At 41.0% G+C, this 20633-nt stretch overlaps 1 long non-coding RNA gene across 1 annotated transcript; it reads left to right on the top strand.

The window, feature by feature from the left end:
* Positions 1 to 233: 233 nt before the first annotated feature.
* On the top strand, positions 234 to 6174 carry LOC130596589 (uncharacterized). Its single transcript, XR_008971565.1, has 3 exons — positions 234 to 727; positions 3692 to 3836; positions 5541 to 6174. It is a non-coding gene; the product is annotated as an uncharacterized LOC130596589 (long non-coding RNA).
* Positions 6175 to 20633: the final 14459 nt, after the last annotated feature.

Here is a 20633-nt window from a genome sequence, read left to right as displayed (position 1 = left end):
ACCCTGCCAATACACTTCTCTATCAGCCTGCTCTGGCACTGTGCAAGAATTTGGCGCTTGCCCCCCCTTGACCTCTTCTCGCCGTATGGTCCATGTGGCACAGTGCCAGAGTTCAGATGTAGTACTGCTGCATTCCTTGGAGTGGACCAAGGTAGTTACTATTAAATAAATGAAAGGGAAAAGGAAAAGAAAGCCCAGCTCTCTCTTCCAAGAATGGGATGGTGCGCAGCAGATGCAATGAAAAGAAATTATATGGTGCTATTTTGTTGATGGCTTACACTGCCATGAACATGTCTAATAACAAATTCATAACCTGACTACACCCCAGCTGAAAAAATCCCAGCACTTAGAAGAGGAAAGCACCATAAGAGCACTGCTGTGTTACTTCACTGCTTTTTCAATGGTTATGACCCACCTCTATCCTTTTTGTACAAGACACCACTTTTTCTTTTCTGCTCCAGTTTAATGGGTGCCTGGTGCAGGAAAAGGAAATGAGGCAAACCTGGAGGAGGACAGAGGCAAAAAGGTGGGTGGAAGCAGGGCAAAGGGAAATGGGGACATCATCTGAACAATGCTCAGACTTGACACTTGCAGGTTTTAACATGTGACAAAGGCTTGTTCACAGGAGCAAGGCTGGACCTGGAGGCCTCTGAAGGAAGACAATGTTGTCACAGGAAGCTGAGAGGAAGAGGCCAGTGCTCTGACTCTTCTATTTGCTCATCAGGCTGTAGGAAGTAAGATTTCCTCATGTTAAAGGCCAGCAAGAATGAGTCCCCTTAACAGCAGAGAAAAAGCAGCAGACAGGACTTGTTCCTCTAATTTATCTCTGGGTATCAGACTTGCCCCTCTGGAGGTCAGGATGACTCCCACATGCTTCCTCTTTGAGGGCTACAAAATAAACAGGCAAAAAGAGACAGCTTTGAACCTAGCAGTGCTGCATCACTGAGGGGACAGCATCACTTCAACATTTCAACTTTTATTTTAAAAAGTTGAATATGAGCTCTTAATACCACAGCAAATTAAAACAAAACGAGGACATGCCTAAATACAACAAATGAAATGATTTATGGGAACTGCCTCAAATATGGAGGGAAGCTTTTTACTGAACTTCCCACTGGGAGAAATGGTATGAACACTACCCTTTCTTATCTGCATCAGCAATTCCAGCATTCAAGTGGGAAGATCAAGAGGAAGTTACAATTTCTGCCAGTAAGGATTTGGCTTGCTTGTGAACGGGACAGGAGGACACCAGAATTAATGACCTTCAGGACCAACCAGTGTTAAATACATGCATATGTAGGAAGGTGTTGCTAATAGCCTATAGTAAGAAGCAACACTGAATTACACTGCCTGGGAGCAGATTGTTAGTCAGAGCTGTGAACTTACTTTGTTTTCCCCCGCCTTCACCCCAGGGAAAAAAATTACCAGCTCTTGCCCCTATTCTGGCTCTTGCTCACTTGCTCCTTGTCTTTCGAGCTGACTCTGCCGAGCTGTCTGCAGCACCGGCAATTATGAAACCACATTTCTCTCCCCTCTTCATCCTATCGCCTACAGGAGTGCCAGGTTCTGTCTGACAGGCTGCTCTGCCTGGGTACTTGTGAAACAGAGAGGATGTGCCAAGGAGTAAGCAGTCTGTCTGAAAACTCAGCACATGGATCAGTGTTTGGCCCTAAATAAGGACATAAAATACATTATGATGTGTGAGTGTTAGAGCTGATCCAAGTTTTCACATTCCAAAATCCTGAGGGGAGTTACTAATCTAATTTCAAGAAAAAAAAAAAACAAACCAGCAAACCACATTCAGGGGGACTGGTCTTCAAAAACTTTAACAATTTCTTGCCCCTTTATATACATCCCTATTGGCATGATGTACAGATGTGAAGACCAAAGTACTCTGCAAACCTCAGGCTGGGTACAGATTAGGTGCAGGCAATGATTCTGGTGTTGGACTGAGACCAAAGCAAGACCAGGGGTCATGTTCAGCGTCATCAGCATGGAGTTTTACAAGCTGCTCTCTGAAGCAGCTGCCGGCAGGAAGCTCTTAGGAGCTGTTTGATTTCATCAGATTTTCTCTACCTGGTATGCCAGCAGTTCTACAAGATAACACTTTGCTAACCTCTTGGAAAACTTTCAGGAATTTCCACAGGAGAAAAAGAAAAACAAACAGGAGACATGGCCTTGGAGCTGCTCTGCAGCAATAATGACAGAGGCAAATTTAGAGGATTCACATCTGGAATTCAGGGAAGATTCCTGGCAGAAGCAGTGCTGGCCTGCAGAGGTGATACGGCCTTGTCTGCATGGCTTTGGGCAAGCCTCTTCCTCCCTGGGCAAACTATGTTGGTGTAGGCTGTAAAGGCTGCTGTCTCTTACCAGATGCATTTGTGGGAACCGGCACCCAGTTTCATGTAGTAGTTCTGTAGTTATTTCAATATACAATAACGCTCTGGTGCAGAGACCTGTGCTTCCAAGTTGCAGTTTGTGACCTTGTGTTCAGCTGCAGAAAAGAAGCCAAATCCTTGAGCTTTTAAGCACCCTAGCTGAACTGGAAGGGGTTTACCAACAGCTGCCAAGGTTGCAATCCTTGCATGGTCTGTAAGTGTAGGTCTGCAAGAGTACAAAACCATGAAGATTATTAAGACAGTTGAAGACACCATTAAGATAACCTCATTTAAAAAAGCCTTCTGGAACTCCTCAAGGGTCCTTTGCCCAAAACTGCTATACTCAGCTGCTTCCTTTTTACAGCCCTTGAAATGAAGAAATCCACTGCAAAAATAGCATGGCTAAACATCATGAGGACGCGCCAGGCAAGAGGCTAGAATTAATTCTCTTGGAGCACAGTACATCCTATGAATGAGTCTCCTACCAAAAATAAGTACAGGACATCCAGTACATGAGAACATCACTACACGTGGACCTAGGAGCTTAAGTGTATCCGAGGACATCTGTTCCAGCCACTGGGGCCTATAAAACTGGCAATGGCTTAGTGAAGGCCCCTGCTTTACCCCCTGCTTTACCTCTCTGGTGAAACAGAACAACTCATTGTTAGCAACAAGTTGAAGTACAATATACATGGGAGGTGAGACAAAAAATGTGCAGTGGTTTTTCTGACATTGCTTTCCATGGTGTGGATTTCACAAGGTTTTGAACAATGAAACTGCAATAGCTATAAGAAAAGTTTGAAGTTGGAAGTTCCCATCTCCCACTAAGCAGCAATGTCTAGTACTCTGACTGCTCCTGAGTCAGAGTTAGCTAGGAGTAAAATTCCTGAAAAATCTATACCAGTTGAGTAAGACACATCCAAGCACATTTCCACACTGCGTGGAAGTTCCCTGCTCTGTCAGATGCAGCAGAGAATCAATTCTTCAACTTGAGAATTTCAGTGGATAGTATTTTGCGGAAGAAAGTGAACAAGTAGGAAAACCAAAGGGGATAGTTAGGTGATCCCATGCTGACTCATGAACGTCTTGACTAAGTGGTCAAGACTCCATAAATTTGAAGCCTGCCAGCTTCTGCTTTGACTCCGGGACATCATGAGTGCCAGGGTATAAAGCACAGGTTCTCTGCGTGTATGAGATAGGGAAAGAGAGGAGCTTGTCCTAAGCAAGGAAAAGAGGACTGCGCATGGCACAGCATTTATAGTTCTATTCCTTATAGCTGTCTTCCTAGAGAAATGGTGTACCTTGTCTTCCAGGAAAAAAAAAACAAACCATGCAGGAGTCAGACAGATGATAGCATGGGACCCACCTGGATGCTAAGCAGCTCTCTTGTGCTCCATCTTTATCCAGACCTTGAACAACTGCAGCTGTCTAAAATATGATGCATCATTTTTTTTTATGGTGAGCCAAGCTGACATACCAAATCAAACCCAGTGGATGTTTTAAAATCATGAAGATTTTCAGACTGTGGTTATTTACCTTTCTTTTTTTTTTCTTTTTAAATTTTGTTTTTGTTTTTTTTTTTAAAGCAGGCTCATGAGATTGTCAGCATCACTCATACAATGGATCTTAGGTGTCTGCTGCTCCGCACCAGCTGTCAATTGCGTGTGCTCTTTCTGTGGCATATCACAGCAAACAAAATTTCTTGCTTTTCTTCTGATATAGAGAACTGTGTATTACCCTGCGTTTATTGCAGGTAAGGGCATCCAAACATGCCAACAACACAGTGCATCACAACTTGTGACCCTTTGGGAACTGGTAGCTTTGGGCTATTGCACAATTGAGTAAAAGGAAAGTTATCTTAAGTTCCTGTCTCAGGACCTCTGGCAGGTGAAAAAGACATTGCTGTGTTGATTAATGTTTCTTTTGTGTCACAGAGAATTTTCCCATAACTGCAAGAGTTAAAATTTGATATCTCTACAGGAGGTTATTGCCCAAATTACAGGAGAGGGAGGCCAGAGCATATGTCTGTGCCTCTGCTGTTCTGTTCTCAATCAGGATTTTAGCTTTGCCTGCCAGTAAACACACTGGGCTGTGAGCGGGGACAGCTGACATAAAGACACATATTCCCCTCCTGCTGCCCCTTCCATGGAAGCAGAAAACCTTTGGTAGCAGGAGACTGAACATAAGATGCACTTCAACCCCTGCCCAGTAAGGATGGAGAGGGGGCTCTCGGCAGAGTCACAACAGTTTCTGAATTAGAGACCAGTGTCAGGCAAGAACAGCACAGAGAACTATAGAAGAAATTGTAGGTCTTGGATTTCATTATTCAGGTACTGCATATTAAGTGAAGTGTACTGGTGCCCTGGAGAGCCTGCTGACTTCCCCATAGTGGTTTTGTTGGTTTTGTTCTTACTGTAAAAAGCATCTGAATCTTCACTGCTGGCTACTGTTCAAGAAGTGTTTTGCTCCAAATATACAACCTCTGAGGTCTATGAAAAGTTCCTCTAAATGTGTTACTTTGACAAATACTGTGAAATGTGATTCCATTATCACTCACATGTGGTTAGAAAGCAATACCACATGATCTGTTTTGGGGTGGTTCAGCTTAATCTGCAGCCACATTTTGCTAGACAGATGCAACTTCCAGATTTGCACCTGCAGAAGTGAAAACAGAATTCAGTGCAAGCCCGCCACTGAAACAGTTGTGCTGGGTAGTTAGACCTGCACTTGCTGTATGGTGAAACCAACATTTCAGTGCATTTCTGGATGATGCAGAGTATGAAAACACAATCCAAATGGAAAGGGACAAGATCAGATCTCAGAACATGCTATTTGCCCAATGCTGTTTTAATAAATATATTTTAATTTTTACTATAGAAAAGACTACATACGAGATAGAGAAGTTAGCAGGTTTGAGATCAGAATTACCATCAAAACAGCCTGCTCTTTGGAAAACCAGTACCATTAGGTAGAATCAGATACTCCTTACTTCCAGTTGCCCTCTCCAAACTGTACAGCATACTCAGAGATCTAGACTGTATGACATATAAAATGTCATTAGTTTTTTGCTATCTGCTCACCTGGACATCTGCTGAAATATAAATAGACTTGCTGTCTGTGGCCCTGAACAACCTCACTGTTGATTGTTTACTTATTCCCCAGGACAGAAGAAAAGAACAATTCCTGCTTGATTCAATGCTACCCCATAAGAGGAGTTCCCTGCCCTATGGGACAAGATGGAAGCTGAGTTGTACCTAACACTCAACAGCCTAACAAGGATCACTGCTCTTTCAGCAATGATCTATGGGATTTCTAAGGCTTTGTGTCTAACAACTCCAGGATGCCGGAATAATTTTTCAGCAAGTTTTAATAAAGTAGGTCAGAAGAACAAAAGAACTAATAAAAATGTTGCAGCTTTGCTCTGAAGTTCATTTCTTCGTTGCTTCATTTGGATCCAAATCACTTTCAATCAATAAGTCTGCAAGTGAAATGGCTGAAGAACACATGAAGAACTCTGTTAAACCTGGAGGAAGTCAAACGTTACTGAGGAAGAGGAAACCATAAAGAAAACCTGCACATACAGCACAAATAAAGGATGCTGCCAAGAATTTCAGGTGGTAGGACCACTTGTTTTCTGCTGGGGCAGTTCTTTGTTGGTTGTATTGGTAGCACAGTGCCCTCTGAAGGTACCATTCCACAGTATCCCTCAACATCAGTGTCCTCTCACTTGTATACGTACCAGATCAGTCATTCAGGATATGGGTTATCTGCAGGGGTGTACTGTCTCCTATCTTATTCCTGCCTGCAAGCTTTGTGCAGTTTGTGTACTTATCTGATGATTAGCTCAAGCAGAGTGGGGCGTTGCTGAGGTTAGACTTAATATTACGCTGTACTTTGTGGTGTAAGTGCACCCCAGAACAGTCATTACCTCTTGCAACTTTCTACATACACATCTGCTTCTATGACCATGCAAATGAAACAGCAAAATTATTGCATGATGTCCTCAGCAAGATCTCCACTAGAGAAGTGAAATGTTGCTGTCAACTGAGGCATATAGTGGCATGAATTGAGGTTTCTGCTGATGGTTCATTTTGTCCTATTACCTTTACCCTCATGTTGTCCTTTGAGATAGAAGAGACAAAACACACATCTTAATTAATACACAATAATAGACTCCAAATGAAGAAGTGTTTATTGCCTCAATGAAACACTGGTTAATAGTGCAGAAAATGCTGCAAAGTTACATGCAGTTATGTCTATTTCCCTGTTCCCTGTGGACAGGAGCGGGGTTCTTAGGGGTCGGGAGAAGCAGGGCACTGAGCATGGTGGCTTTGGCAATGTAATCTTGGTTTCATGCACCTCCGGAGGTCCTCCATGGTAAGTCGTGCCACTTTGGACAGAGGTGGATTAGGCTGATAAGGATGAGAGCACCTTCCAGGCTACTGGATCTTTACCAGTTGATGGGCTGCTCTGAGCTTTTATTCGTTGATTCTAATTGCAAAATGCAGAGAAAATAACTTCACGTTGGTTTAGTTCTGTTACTTCTCTCAGTTACACCTTTTTATATTGCACCTGCCCAATTGTCCTTCATCTAATAAAAAATACATCCCTAACAACAACATAGCAATATACTGATAGTCAAAAAGTGGGCTTCTGGCATCTACCAAACTACTGGACCAATGCCAGCTATATTGGCAAGGACACACCAACATAGAAAAGAATACACAGCCCAGTCAGAGAGGCTGGCATAAATGACCGTGGTTTATCTATCCAGCTGAGCCTTTCTTGTCTGAGTTAACTCTGCTGGACAAGAGCTCAGACCTCATATGTTGCCAGTTTCCATTTAAATGGAACACTGAATTTTGCTCTGCTGATCCTTGTCTAGTTTAACTGGTAAGACACACCTTCCTTTTCAGTGTTTTCCAGTTCTACTCTGTTATATTTCAGGGTGTTCAAAATCCACACTTACTAGCCACTCTATAGGTGCTGATTCTAGGTCATCACAACATCTGAGGATCTGACCTTCTAAGCTGACCGTTTCAGTATTGCCCTTCTACATCTAAACGTTAGTTTCTGTTGTACAGACACACCTGGAATGAACATGATTCTTTCGTATTGGTAAAATGGGATTTTTCCCTAACAGCCAAATTAAGATGAGATATCTCATGAAATGCAAGGTCTGATATTTGCTACATGAGAATGATACCTATTTTAAATGTCAATTCACAACATCTTTACTATAAATCACTTGCACAACTGCAAGGTCTTGGTTTTGTTCCCATAAAGGTCAAAGTGTCCTAGTGAACATAAGTTCTCTACAAATAGTAGGAGCTAATACTCTGCATGACTAAATGCCTGATGGAGACAACACATCATTTAGAGAAGATCTGGACATAGCAGCAGAGTTTATAAAAATCTTTGATTGGATTTTCTGATACTCCTGTCTGCAGACAGCATGCCTGAAGAGCAGCCGAAGTGGCATAAATGGCGTTATGCCATCATCTCATACTGTATCTTCCCCACGGATTTATCTCAGACCTCATCTGATCTGAAAGGCAATAGCACTTACATTAAAAGCATGTGTTTGTATCTCAATATAGTCTTGAACTCCCAGTTACTGCTTAAAAAAAAATGTATTTAGAAAGACTGTTGAATGATCACAGAAATGAGAAAACAAAAAGAAAGGCCCAATTTTGATCTCACATTTATTTTTATCTTCACAAAATTCATTGCTCAGAAAAGATGGGGGGGGGGAGCAAGAATCAGGATTATTGTTCTTGTTTTTTTTTTTTTTTTTTCATTTTATGGCACTATTTAGAACAGTTTTACCAGGAAAGCTGAAAACTAAATTGTACTACAGAAAGCTTCCAAGAGCAACTTTTTGTTATACGACTGTAAAAGGCAAAAATAAACTGCCTTTTTGTCTGTGATCAAAGACCCAGCATAAAAAGCATCAGGAGGACTCTAAATGCCAGTTCCTGTGCTCCCAATGTGTGTATCTTGGATTTCTTCCAATATGGGAGCAAGATGGATTTTTTATTTTTATTTTCTTTTTAAATGGAAGAAAGCTGCCAAAATACATAAGAAGAAGGATTAGAGCCAATTGCTTTTTGTTGGTTTTTGGGTGGGAACATCGCCAGGCAAAGCCATATGATGAATTCCCAGGGAATTTCACTCACAAAAGCCAGCTTCTGGATTTCCCTCATTTGTGAAGCTCTCCCTGAAAGGGATATTCATATCTAGGAATCAGCTCAATACAGAATTGTTGTGCTGGCAAATTGGCTGCTGGCTATTCATATGCTGCTCTACATAGCAGCCTTTGCTGATATTTTTTCTGTGTAGGTTGGGATGACTGGTGAGCTGGGCATGTTTCAAAAGCAAGATTGCAGAGCACCCTGGGTAATCCAAAGTGTACTCTTATAAAAGCAGGAAGAGAGTGTTACTCTTCCTATCAATAGCTTCTAACACTGAATGTCCAGGATCACTTGCCAAGGCTGAACAATTGACCACAGACACATTATTTCTGAGTTCTCTGAGCCTGTGATGGTATTGCAGCTGTTACCCTATAAAGAGACAGAGGGCTATCTCTTACTACTAATCTACCCAGTGCCAATCATTCTCACTGTTTTGTATCTCTCCTTTGTTGTATTAGGTAGCCAAATTTGTGGGGGAGAAAGGAGTATTTTTAAAAGAAGCTGTATCTTCTCAACATCTTTTTGTTGTTTGCATAAGCAGAAGCAAAAAATGTGAAAAATCAAACAAAAGATGCAATTCTGAGAACTGTTTTGAGATGGTAATGGTTTTGTCAACTCAGGAATTACAGTTCACATTTTTCATATATCAAGCAGGCATTAGAGATCTTCAGAGATTCTTTGAGACTTTGCAATAAAATTCTGTACCGTAGAAAGGCTAGACCCATAATTAAAGTATTAGACAGGCCCTCTGGATTTCTCTTCCTAGAAGAGTAACTAATTTGTTACATGTCCATGGACCACTTCATGCCTCTCTTTATATTTCTGCCTGTAAAATGGGTGTAATAATATCTATGTACCATGGATAAATTCTTGAGCTGTTTTGAGGCTTTCAGAGGCTGCAGTGATGAGAACAAAAATGCTAAGAAATAACAAAATATACTACAGATATTGTACAGTAAAGCTAAACAACTTGTCAAACATTTCAGCTGGCTTCAGCAGATAGCACAGAAAGAAAGCAAGAGCATACATCATTAGCCAAGCATGAAAGCCACATAATTCACCTTTAACCTACAAACTTCTGTGATTTTGAAGTAAATTGTTTTTCTGTTCATTAATCTGAGGCATTATTAACTTTGTAATAAAGTCCAAATGTTCTTATTATTGCTGAACCCTGATGCTGAAATCTAGCTCTTTTAAAGTCAGCAGTAATCATTTGCAACACAGTAAGCAGATGGAGACCCCATCAGAAATCAATGTCCCATTGTAATAGGTCCTGTGTGTCTAGACAGTAAGAGACAGTCCCAGCCTTTGAAAAGAATACAGGCTGAATAGACAAGAGAAACAAAAAATGTGGAGAAGAAGCCAGCAGACCACAAATGAAGTGTTGTGCTCAGGTTCCCACTGCTGGTCCCTGGTGAAACAGAGATGGGGATATGCCTGGGGGTGCTGTGGCTGAGGGCCTCACACATTACCTCCCACTTAGGGCTCGATGTAAGGACTGCTGAGGGGCTCCTGCTGCCTGTGAGAATAACAATGAAAGAAAGATAACAGGATCAGCGAGGGATTCTGCAGCTGAGGAGAGCTGACATGATATTTATCAGCTGTCTGCAGGAGGGAATCGTATTTCTTTTGCACAGATGGATGCGCACATAATCAACTTCTGAAAATGCAAAACAAGAGTTTCTGATTCCCACCCAAGTGACCTAGTAATTACATTAAATCCAAGGATGTTTGTACCTGCATCTGAATAATTAGCAAAAATTAATTAGTGCATGTAAATGGAAGTATCTGCAGGTGTAACAGACTTGCTTTAACTAGTTCTTCTTAGGATTAAGCTTCTGTGAATACAGTCTGTATGATTTCCAAACCTGTTCACCAATTTCATCAAAACTTAGCAATGGTGTTGCTGTAAGATCTGTGAAAATATGTGGGTTGATAGGAAAGACAGTAATAGTGTCAGTATCTCTCCAGCTGTATGCCCTTATTTCATTGTATATTTGGGCTTCCATGCAGACAAACAAAATAGGAATTGGTGTTACATTTGTTCATGGTTTGTCTTGTCTTTAAATGAACCCCTTGTACCTCATGTCAATAGAACTGAACCCTGGCTAAATCAAATTTGCATTTTAATACAAATGTTTTCACTCTGACAGGTTTTTTATAGATATTTTTTTTCTCAGCATCTTACCCTGAAGCCTTGAGAAAAAACTGAGGTCCAGAAGCAGTCCTGTCAATCCTGGTAAAGTCACTATGAACCAAGAACCAGTAATGATCTGAAAATGTAACGGCTTGGGCTTACCTCACTGGTTCAGGACCTTCACAGTGTAATCACCTGAGCAGACTCTGAAAAATCTGTCCTTTGAACTGGGAACATTTCAGGGCAAGGAACACACCACTACATGCATGGGCACTATCTACATATTGCAGATGCCAGAAGAATGTGAATGAATGACAGCACTGTTTTCTTCATTAATCTGAACGTAGAAGGTCTTCAATGATTCAGTTTTCTCATAAAGAGGACTTTGGTTTGATGAATCATTGCTTGGCTGTTTGTAATATTAAGGAATGTAAGAGGGACTGCTTTGTATGCCCATGATTGATTTAATAGATCAGATCTACACTCCAACTTCAGAAGTCACATCAGTGCTGTGGCTGATTGTCTTCAAACAAGTATTTGCTGAAAGGATTGCTTAATAGATTGTATATAAGGACACTGTGATTTCTTTTCTAAACAAGACACTGAACCATCGACATCCTTTCCTGATGTGCTCAAATATGGTGGTTCAGACTGTAGATTAATCACTTACAATATTTCAGTCTGAGACTTATAAAAAATATTTAGTTTTATAACAGTTTCAACAGCTGAATTAAATACATATTGAACAAAAATGGTATAGACACATTAAAAATGGACTACGCCTTTTTCAGTGAGGCTTTTTGGGGGCATAACTTAAAAATAGGTAACAAATGTCTAAGTTCTGGTAGAAGGATTTGGGGAAACAAACACTTATTTTTTAGTCATACATGAAGAATCCATTTTCCTGAGCATATATAAAATATAAAGCATAAATACATTATATATTTATATTTAAGAGTATGGTTCAATCCAGCTGGATTAAGAGTGGGTTTAAAGTTAGGAAAGAATACACAGTTCTTATAAACAAATGCATTTTGTGCTTTGATTTGTGTCTTTGCACGTGTGTACAAAACAACCTGTTAACCACTCTGCTTATGAACTCTGGTATTAGGGACTCTCTGCTATTCTATATCACATTGAAAATTCTGTTCTCACTGTTGTGCATGCTTGTGTCCTCTGTGACCTCTTGCCTCCAGATTCAGCTGAAGTCCCCTGGGAGGTGACAGAATGAAAAAAAATCTTTAACTTGGCTAGATATAACAGTAGAGGGTCATTAAATCCTGGTGATCAGCTATTCAATTACAGTCCATTTAATCATACAGCAGCAAAATAATTGGCAACAGCTCAAGGCAAACTAATTGTTCCAACTTGAAACTCTAGGGTGACAAGTGAGCTGCGGATGAGGTGGTGATGGATTCTGAACATCTGACAGTTCTGATCTGGGAGGCTCCTGACAAGTAGACTTCTGGCAATCCAGGAAGGGTTCTACCTTCAGTCATGTCAAAATATGAGGAAAGACTGGGGGCAGAAAAACAGCTGCTGGAAGGAGAAGAAAAGAGCACTTTCAGAAGGAAAGAGGAGAGGAAGAAGGGTGGACTCTTCAAAAGCATCTAATCTAAAGACTGCTTTTCAACAAGGGCACAGAGGCCAATGTGTGCATAGAGTTTGCCCTTTTTTTGTTGTTTTTTTTTTTTTCCCTCTCTGTATTTCTTGCATCAGCCAAAAATAAATTAGGCTAGCTGGAACTTATGTATGCCCTGGGAGAACTGTATGGTAAGCTCAGAGAACTCCTGGTCTTGCAAGTGCAGGAAGGAATTAGCTGGAGCACTCTGTGTATCAGCACCAGTGCTGGAGGCTGGCCTGTGAAACTCTTGTCACAAAGGTTGTGGCATGTCTAAGAGACAGAGGCAGAGCCTGGAACCACACCCAGTCCACTGGGACTCAAAACACAAGGCTAGGTGAGGATCTGCAGGTTCATGACAGTGCAGGCTTTCCCTATACGGAAAGTACAGGGAAAACAGTGCCGTCAGGTGAGACCCTAATCAGCTCTAGCATGCCTTAGAGAAGCAAATGTTATTCACTGCTGGAAAAGCATCAATGTTAGATGGATATTGTGCTTTTTCAGGCTGGAAATTCAGATGTTCCTCACTAAGACCTCAAAAGTCAGGAGATATGCCAAAACGTTTGAGGAGTTTTGAGGACAGAATTTCCTGGAATGGAGGTACAAATGCTTGCGTTGCTCTTTCCATGTGGTAGCACAAAAGCTTTCCAAAATGCAGAGTTGGAGGTACCAAAACAACAGAGAGATAATACAAACAACTCCAGTGGGAGCTATGAAGAAGTTAGTACACCTTGTTTTATAAGGCATAACCTGGTGATTAGTTGCAAATATCAGAAATTACAATAAAATTTTATTATTAAAAAAGGTGTTTTTCAGAGGGCAACAGCCATTGCCAGAAGCCAGAGGCTGAACATTATGAGCAAATAATTCAGAATAAAAATTTCAGGTTTTGGGGGGAACAAACTTCTCTCTTAACAGCATCTACCGTGATGTTTAGTGGAGGGGCACAGGACTGGAAGGGATGCAAGAAAAAATTGAGCGTAAGCCTAAGGGATGACTTATGTACATGATTTTATTAAAGTGGCCACTAGAGATGGAGGACAATTTTGTAATCAGATCACTTGTTTCTCATTCACTGTAATCCTGCTGCAGAAACCTGGGAGGATCATGAAAATGACAGAATGTTCCAGGTTCAAAGGGACCTTTCCACAGAAGGGTACTCCAACTTCTGTAGAAAGCAGTGACTTATCCATGCTCTGTTGACTGAGTCTTGAATACTTTCCTCAAGGGGAGGTCCACCACTTTCCTGGTTCCCATGTCTAATTGTTCTCATGATAATTTGTTTTTTTTTCTCCCCTATATCCAGACAGAATTTCCTCTGAAATTAGGGAAGGTATCTGTATGTGTCCAACTTGTAGACATGGTCCATAATTCAGTTACTGGTAGTTGCACATTTGTTTGTCATTATTTCTCAGTGTGGAGATCTGGAGGCTGATCTCACCCATGATGACTGAGGCAAAGACGACACTGAGTATTTTTGTCTTTTCTGTAGGCATTTTTTATTAACCTTTCAGCCCCACTCAGCAGCATACCTACAGCTTCCTTGTACTTCCACTTGGTAACACACCAGTAACAGCCTTGTTTGCTTTTCTGCTACATCTTCTGCTAGTTTGAGCTCTGGCTGTGTTTTTGCTTTCCTAACTACATTTCTGCATGCAGGAGCAGTATTTCTATATTTCTTCATGAAATTCTCACGTTTTCCATCTCTCTCATACTGCTCTTCTGCATTTGAGCACACTCAGTGACTCAATTTTTAACCAGGCTGTTTTCTTGTTATTACTTACTTTTTCTGATGAAGGGTGCAGGCTGCTATTACACTATGAGAAGGCTTTCTCTGAAAATCTCTGGTATTCCTGAACTCCTGTGCCCTCCAAGGCAGTCTCCTATGGATTTCTCCTAACACGACCAGGAGAAGCTAACATCTGCCCTTCTTGGATTCAGGGTCTTCATTCTGCAACTTGTCTTCCTTAAGACCCTTAAGACCTTACACGTCACAACCTTGTAGTCACTGTAGGCAAAGCTGCCAAAAAGTCTCCATTACTGGTAAAGAGTAGGTCTAGAAGAGCACCACTCCTAGTCAGTGTATGCAGTAACTGCCTTAAGACACTTGGGACATGTCTTCAGCACAGAAATGTAGATTGCTTATGCACCACTGTGTTGCTTTCCCAGGACATACCAGGGTAGCTGAAGGATGGATAGCTGCTGGCATGTGCCACTTGAGTGAACTGCTGATAATCACATGAAGCCTCTTGCAACAAAAGGATGGTTTTCTTGCAAAAGGCATGGGAACAGAGCTTGACCTGGATGTCTGTGTAGAATTTGCTGTGAGTCTGTATGCTATTTCTCTAACAAGCCGAGGTGGAGAGACAAAGAATTAGGCAGGTGGCTTTGAGAGCTGATCATTCATACATAAGATAGACCTAATCTAGATTTATGGCTACAGGTGAACACCTGAGACTTCAAAATGCACAGGAAAAAGAGATCTTTTCCACTGACAGTTATGAGTAGGAATAGGAGGACTCTGAACTAAAGCTATCAGCTGAAGAACAGACAAAGCCTTTTAATTGTCATTCAACTTTGTACAGCTGACATTGAAGGAGACAATGAAAGCTGATTGATTCTTGCTTCCTATGCTTAGTCATAAGCTGCACTGACTCCATGACAAAGAGAGAAGCTGGGAACATCAGTACAATTTGGCTGAAAGCAAGCCCTATCTCTGTTTGATCCTCCCTACCATTTCACTGACTTTGATGATGGTGAAAAAAGAGACCATAGTTAAAACGTGCTCACAAACTCAACTTGTTCTCCTGCAGCAGAATTGGCAATCTGGATACTACCACCCTCCATTTCACAAAAATGAGAGCTTTAGGAGATTTATATGAACCAGAATTCTGCTGGAACGATAGAAAGACCATTGTTACTTGTATTGCAGCAGCAACTAAGTGCTCAACTGGAGCTCTTTGCCCATTCTTACATGGCAAAAGCCATGTCCAAGAATGCCAGCCACCCAGAGCAAGGAAGCAGACTGTGGGAGCAGTGCTGGGGAGGAGCTGCCCTGCTGCAGGCACTCAAACACTTGGAGCTGTAAGAAGGTTTTTGTCAGAGCAGTGGCCACTCACAATGAATGTAAGCAGTGAGACCTTGTCCAGCAGCCTGAACCAAAACCTGATTCTGATGAATATCTCCCCTGTTGAAGGAGACAAGGACCTGTCATTCCTTCTTTTTCAGAGTTCCAATTTGTTCTGAGAATAAACGCTGGCTTCCAGTAGCAAACTACTGATGCAGTCACATGATCACATAAACAGGTAATTTTCAGTACTTATTAAATGTTTCACAAGCATCATTCTGCATTATGTTTTCAATGGTTAGTTTTATTTATGTCAATGGTAGAGTATAACTGAAATTACTACATCTGTTAAATGAGTAATTACAAAATTTAGAGTATCCTAGAAGCATCTTTTGAGTATTAATTGTCTTAATGGAAAGTTATGCAAGTATGCAACCATGCAGATGTACATAAAAGGAATATTATTAATGCCTGACATATTATTTACTAAGAACATGATAAATTCTGTCATACTACATACCTGAAAAAACCCTGTTGTTAAAAAGCATGGATAGCCTCAGTGAAACAGAATTAAGCACAGAAAATTAGAATAAGTATAAAGAAGAAAGAATAAGTAAAATTAGAATTAATATTAGATTCAATTCTTAACAATGTGGAAAACAATCACAGTGGAAAAGCCGAATTTAAGGATGTGTTATATAACGTTGCCCAAAACCTAAGCAATACTTCAAGACATGCTTAATGAGATACATTGATCAGAATGCATGCCACTGAGGCACATAAAAAGTTATTGATCGAGATGTTAACGTTTTATCAACATCAGTAAACAAATTTATAATGGATAAACAGAAAACAGACAAAAATTACTTATAAAAAAAACTAGGTACAACTTGAGCAACCTGTAACTGAGAAAGTCAGGTAAATCCTATAGAGAGAAAAGGTAGCTTACCATCTTATTTATGGGGAAATGGACATCACTTCTTAAACTTCCATTTTCTACTTAATTATTCATTGTTACTACCAGGAAGACACGAAAAGATACCTGAGTACTACAGACAGACTTGCTTAAATATCATGGATGATTCAACGTTAAGGTTGACTCCAATCACAGCTGAAGTGATTACCTTGGAGTCTTCAGATCTGAAATTGAGGGCTGAACTATAACTGCCTATTAATTATTTCATCTTTTTTTTTTGCTAAAGAACTATTTGAATTGCATATTCTAGGTTCAAAAAAAAAAATAAATCTTAGAATCATAGAATAGTGAGGGTTGGAAAGGACCTTAAGATCATCTAGTTCCAAACCCCCTGCCATTGGCAGGGACACCTCACACTAAACCATGTCACCCAAGGCTCTGTCCAACCTGGCACTGAACTCTGCCAGGGATGGAGCATTCACAACTTCCCTGGGCAACCCATTCCAGTGCCTCACCACCCTCACAGTAAAGAACTTCTTCCTTATATCCAATCTAAACTTCCCCTGGTTAACTTTTAACCCATTACCCCTTGTCCTGTCACTACAGTCCCTAATGAAGAGTCCATCCCCAGCATCCCTATAGACCCCTTCAGATACTGGAAGGCTGCTATGAGGTCTCCACGCAGCCTTCTCTTCTCCAGACTGCACAGCCCCAACTTCCTCAGCCTATCTTCATACAGGAGGTGCTCCAGTCCCCTGATCATCCTCGTGGCCTTCCTCTGGACTTGTTCCAACAATTCCATGTCCTTTTTATGTTGAGGACACCAGAACTGCACACAAGACTCCAAGTGAGGTCTCACGAGAGCAGAGTAGAGGGGCAGGATCACCTCCTTCGACCTGCTGGTCATGCTCCTTTTGATGCAGCCCACCAGGATACAGTTGGCTTTCTGGGCTGCAAGTGCACACTGAAGCCAGCACATGTTCATTTTCTCATCAACCAACACCCCCAAGTCCTCCACAGGGCTGCTCTGAATCTCTTCTCTGCCCAACCCGTAGCTGTGCCTGGGATTGCTCCGACCCAGGTGTAGGACCTTGCACTTGGCATAGTTAAACTTCATGAGGTTGGCATCAGCCCACCTCACAAGCGTGTCAAGGTCCCTCTGGATGCCTTTCCTTCCCTCCAGCATATTAACCGAACCACACAGCTTGGTGTCATCGGCAAACTTGCTGAGGGCGCACTCAATCCCACTGTCCATGTCAACAACAAAGATGTTGAACAAGACTTGTCCCAACAGAGATCCCTGAGGGACACCACTCGTTACTGGTCTCCAGCCGGACACTGAGCCATTGATCACAACTCTTTGTGTGCAGCCATCCAGCCAGTTCTTTATCCTCCAAGTGGTCCATCCATCAAATTGATGTCTCTCCAATTTAGAATGTTGTGAGGGATGGTGTCGAATGCTTTACACAAGTCCAGGTAGATGACGTCAACTGCTCTACCCCTGTCCATCTGTTCTGTAGCCCCATCATAGAAGGCCACCAAATTGGTCAGGCAGGATTTCCCCTTAGTGAAGCCATGCTGGCTGTCACCAAGCACCTTGTTGATTTTCATGTGCCTTAGCATGCCTTCCAGGAGAATCTGCTCCAAGATTTTGCCAGGCACAGAGGTGAGACTGACTGGTCTGTAATTCCCTGGGTCATCCATTTTCCCCTTCTTGAAAATGGGGGTTATATTTCCCTTTTTCCAGTCGTCGGGAACTTCACCTGAATGCCAAGATTTTTCGAATATGATGGCCAGTGGCTTTGCAACTTCACTTGCCAGCTCCTTCAGAACCCGTGGATGGATTTCATCGGGTCTCATGGACTTGTGTATGTTCAGGTTCTTATGATGGTCTCGAACCAGACCTTCTCCTACAGTGGGTCGCTAGGGTCTTCATTCTCACAGTCCCTACATCTGTCTTCCAAAATGTTTTACCAAACATTACTCCCATTGAACTGTAACAATTGATTTGACATCCTTCATACATAATATAATATTCCTTTGGTTGGTAGTGTTAAAATGATTTTCTTAAAAAGAACAACAGGAAAAAGCCATCACTTTACTACTCTTTCTTGCATTGGCAGCCTTTAGAAATGTTTGCTAGGAAAGTAACTGGCAGAAGAGACTTTTTATGAAGAGTAGTGTAGAGGGGATTAGACACAGATAAGCAGCTGTCTTTTGCCATCCTGGAAATGGAAGAGCAAATGGATTATATCATACTTCTTGTAAGAACTGAAGTGATAATTACAAATTTATTTCTCCTAATAAAGTATAGAAATTAGAGTCAACTTAAGAAAGTATGGCACTGCAAATGAATTAATTAGACCTTCCATAGTCATAATAGGCTTTTGCATTAGCTTTTTTTATTAATGCATAGAAGCAGTAGTTTTGAACTGAATATTCGTAAGTTATTAGATGCTAGACATAAACTGGGCCACGCCTGTGAAGTCTATCAGGAAGAAATATGATTTAAAAATAATATTATTTCAACAATTTGATTAACATTTGCTATGTTGTCTATGTGTTCACCATAGCCAGAATACTGCATATATTTGGAGTACAGACATCAGTTTAATAATGAACTTGAGAAATCAGCGTCAAACTGAGAAATAAAATATAACCTCACCTGAAAGCAGTAAAAGAGAAATTCTTCTTGCATTTATTTTTAAGTACATTGAAGAAGAAAAATAAAATTGCCAAATTGTTAGGCTTCAGGAAAAGATCATCAACTTTTAAAAATACATACATATACAAGTTTTCTGAGTCAACGAAAAAATAAATTTAGGTCTTCTAAAATAATCCTGTTGGCATAATTATCTTTCAAATCGAAAATGACAAAGAAGGATCTCTGCAGGAGCCGACAGTACAAAGAAGCATATAGCTTTTCTAGAGCTCCGATGCCATCTGCTGGACGGGTAAAAAGAATGCAATGAGCCTGAACGTGGTTCTGCCACATGGAAATCCCAGGATGGGCTGTCCCCAGAATACTGGTACATAAAAAGATAACTTCAGAATTAGGAAACAAATCCTCCATGGGATTGAGCAGCTCTCCAGGGAATGGAAGAAAGGTGAATAAAAGATATAAAACGGTGAACTGACATCTTGGTTCCATGCAAAGAGAGAAAAAACATTTCAGGAAACAGGAAAAGAGACACCAACTTCAAATGTTTTGAAAAAGTTCCTCTAGCAAGAGTCCTTTCCAGACAGTAATCTCTCAGTTTGGGCCCTAAATTAGCACTTAAGTCTAGCTTTATGCAAGAAGACTTATTCTTCAAAGATGAAAGATATAAAAAGAAACTGCAACAAAACTACAAGGACAGATTAAGATTTACATCTTAGTTGTAAACTACAGAAGAATGAGAAATCAAACTCCAGGGATAAAAGTTTTCTGAAGGATTTTATGTCCTTTGAAGGCCCACAAGGGTGATATTTTTAGTTTGTTTAGCTGCACTCCAGATTTCTGTTCTGCAAGTTCAGACTTTCATGCTGATAAGCTTTAAATACTGTAATATATGCAAACCAGTAACTCTTCTACAATACTCCCACTTCAGAGACCAAATGGCAATGTCACCTGGGAGAGAACAATGAGTGTAATAAGTGAGCACCAAGACTGGGAATCTTCTCCCTGAAGCAGCAATTGGATACTTGAGGAATGTACGTTGAGGCATAACCTAACTTATTTTTCCAAACCCAATACAGTCATTATTTGCATATTAAGGTTGACAAAATCATCACTTATCAGATTAAAATTACACTTTTACTGTAGTAAATTGATTTTAATAATTGTTTTCTGTGGGGAATGTAGACATGAATCTTCTAGCTAAGCCAATCCATCTCCACTGCAGCCTTGGTTGTGGAACTTTCTGGCTCTTTTGAACAGTCTTTTACTTTCTTGTTTTTCACCAGATGGAAATTAAGAGTATTTTCTGCACTGCTAGAAATCTCTGATGAGACCACAGCATTGCTTGAGTCATGGCAACCAGCTGCAAGTACTGCGTGTGGCTGCTGGGCTGAGTATCTGGGGCTAAAAACTGCTGGGCTTCCATGCAGGTGGCACATACTGTGTGTCCTGTCTTCTCAGCAGGTATAAGTGATTTGCTGCATATTGAGTTCACTGGAAAGCATGTATACACGTAAAAGCGTGTAATTTACATGTTTGTCTCTCGTGCCCCAGCTGGAAACATTAAGGCCCTGTCTCATCTAACAAGCAGCACACTGCTAAGGTTATGGCAAATTTTATTTTTCTGCCTCTCAATGTGAAGTGCTATTGATCAGGTACTA

The sequence above is a fragment of the Pezoporus wallicus genome, unplaced genomic scaffold (genome assembly GCF_028554395.1).
Source record: "Pezoporus wallicus isolate ANWC-B61680 ecotype Strahan unplaced genomic scaffold, APGP_CSIRO_Pwel_v1 contig_7293, whole genome shotgun sequence".
Classification (NCBI taxonomy): domain Eukaryota; kingdom Metazoa; phylum Chordata; class Aves; order Psittaciformes; family Psittacidae; genus Pezoporus; species Pezoporus wallicus.
The sequence above is the reverse complement of the archived record's forward strand: the minus strand, read 5'-3'. Positions and strand labels throughout refer to the sequence as shown.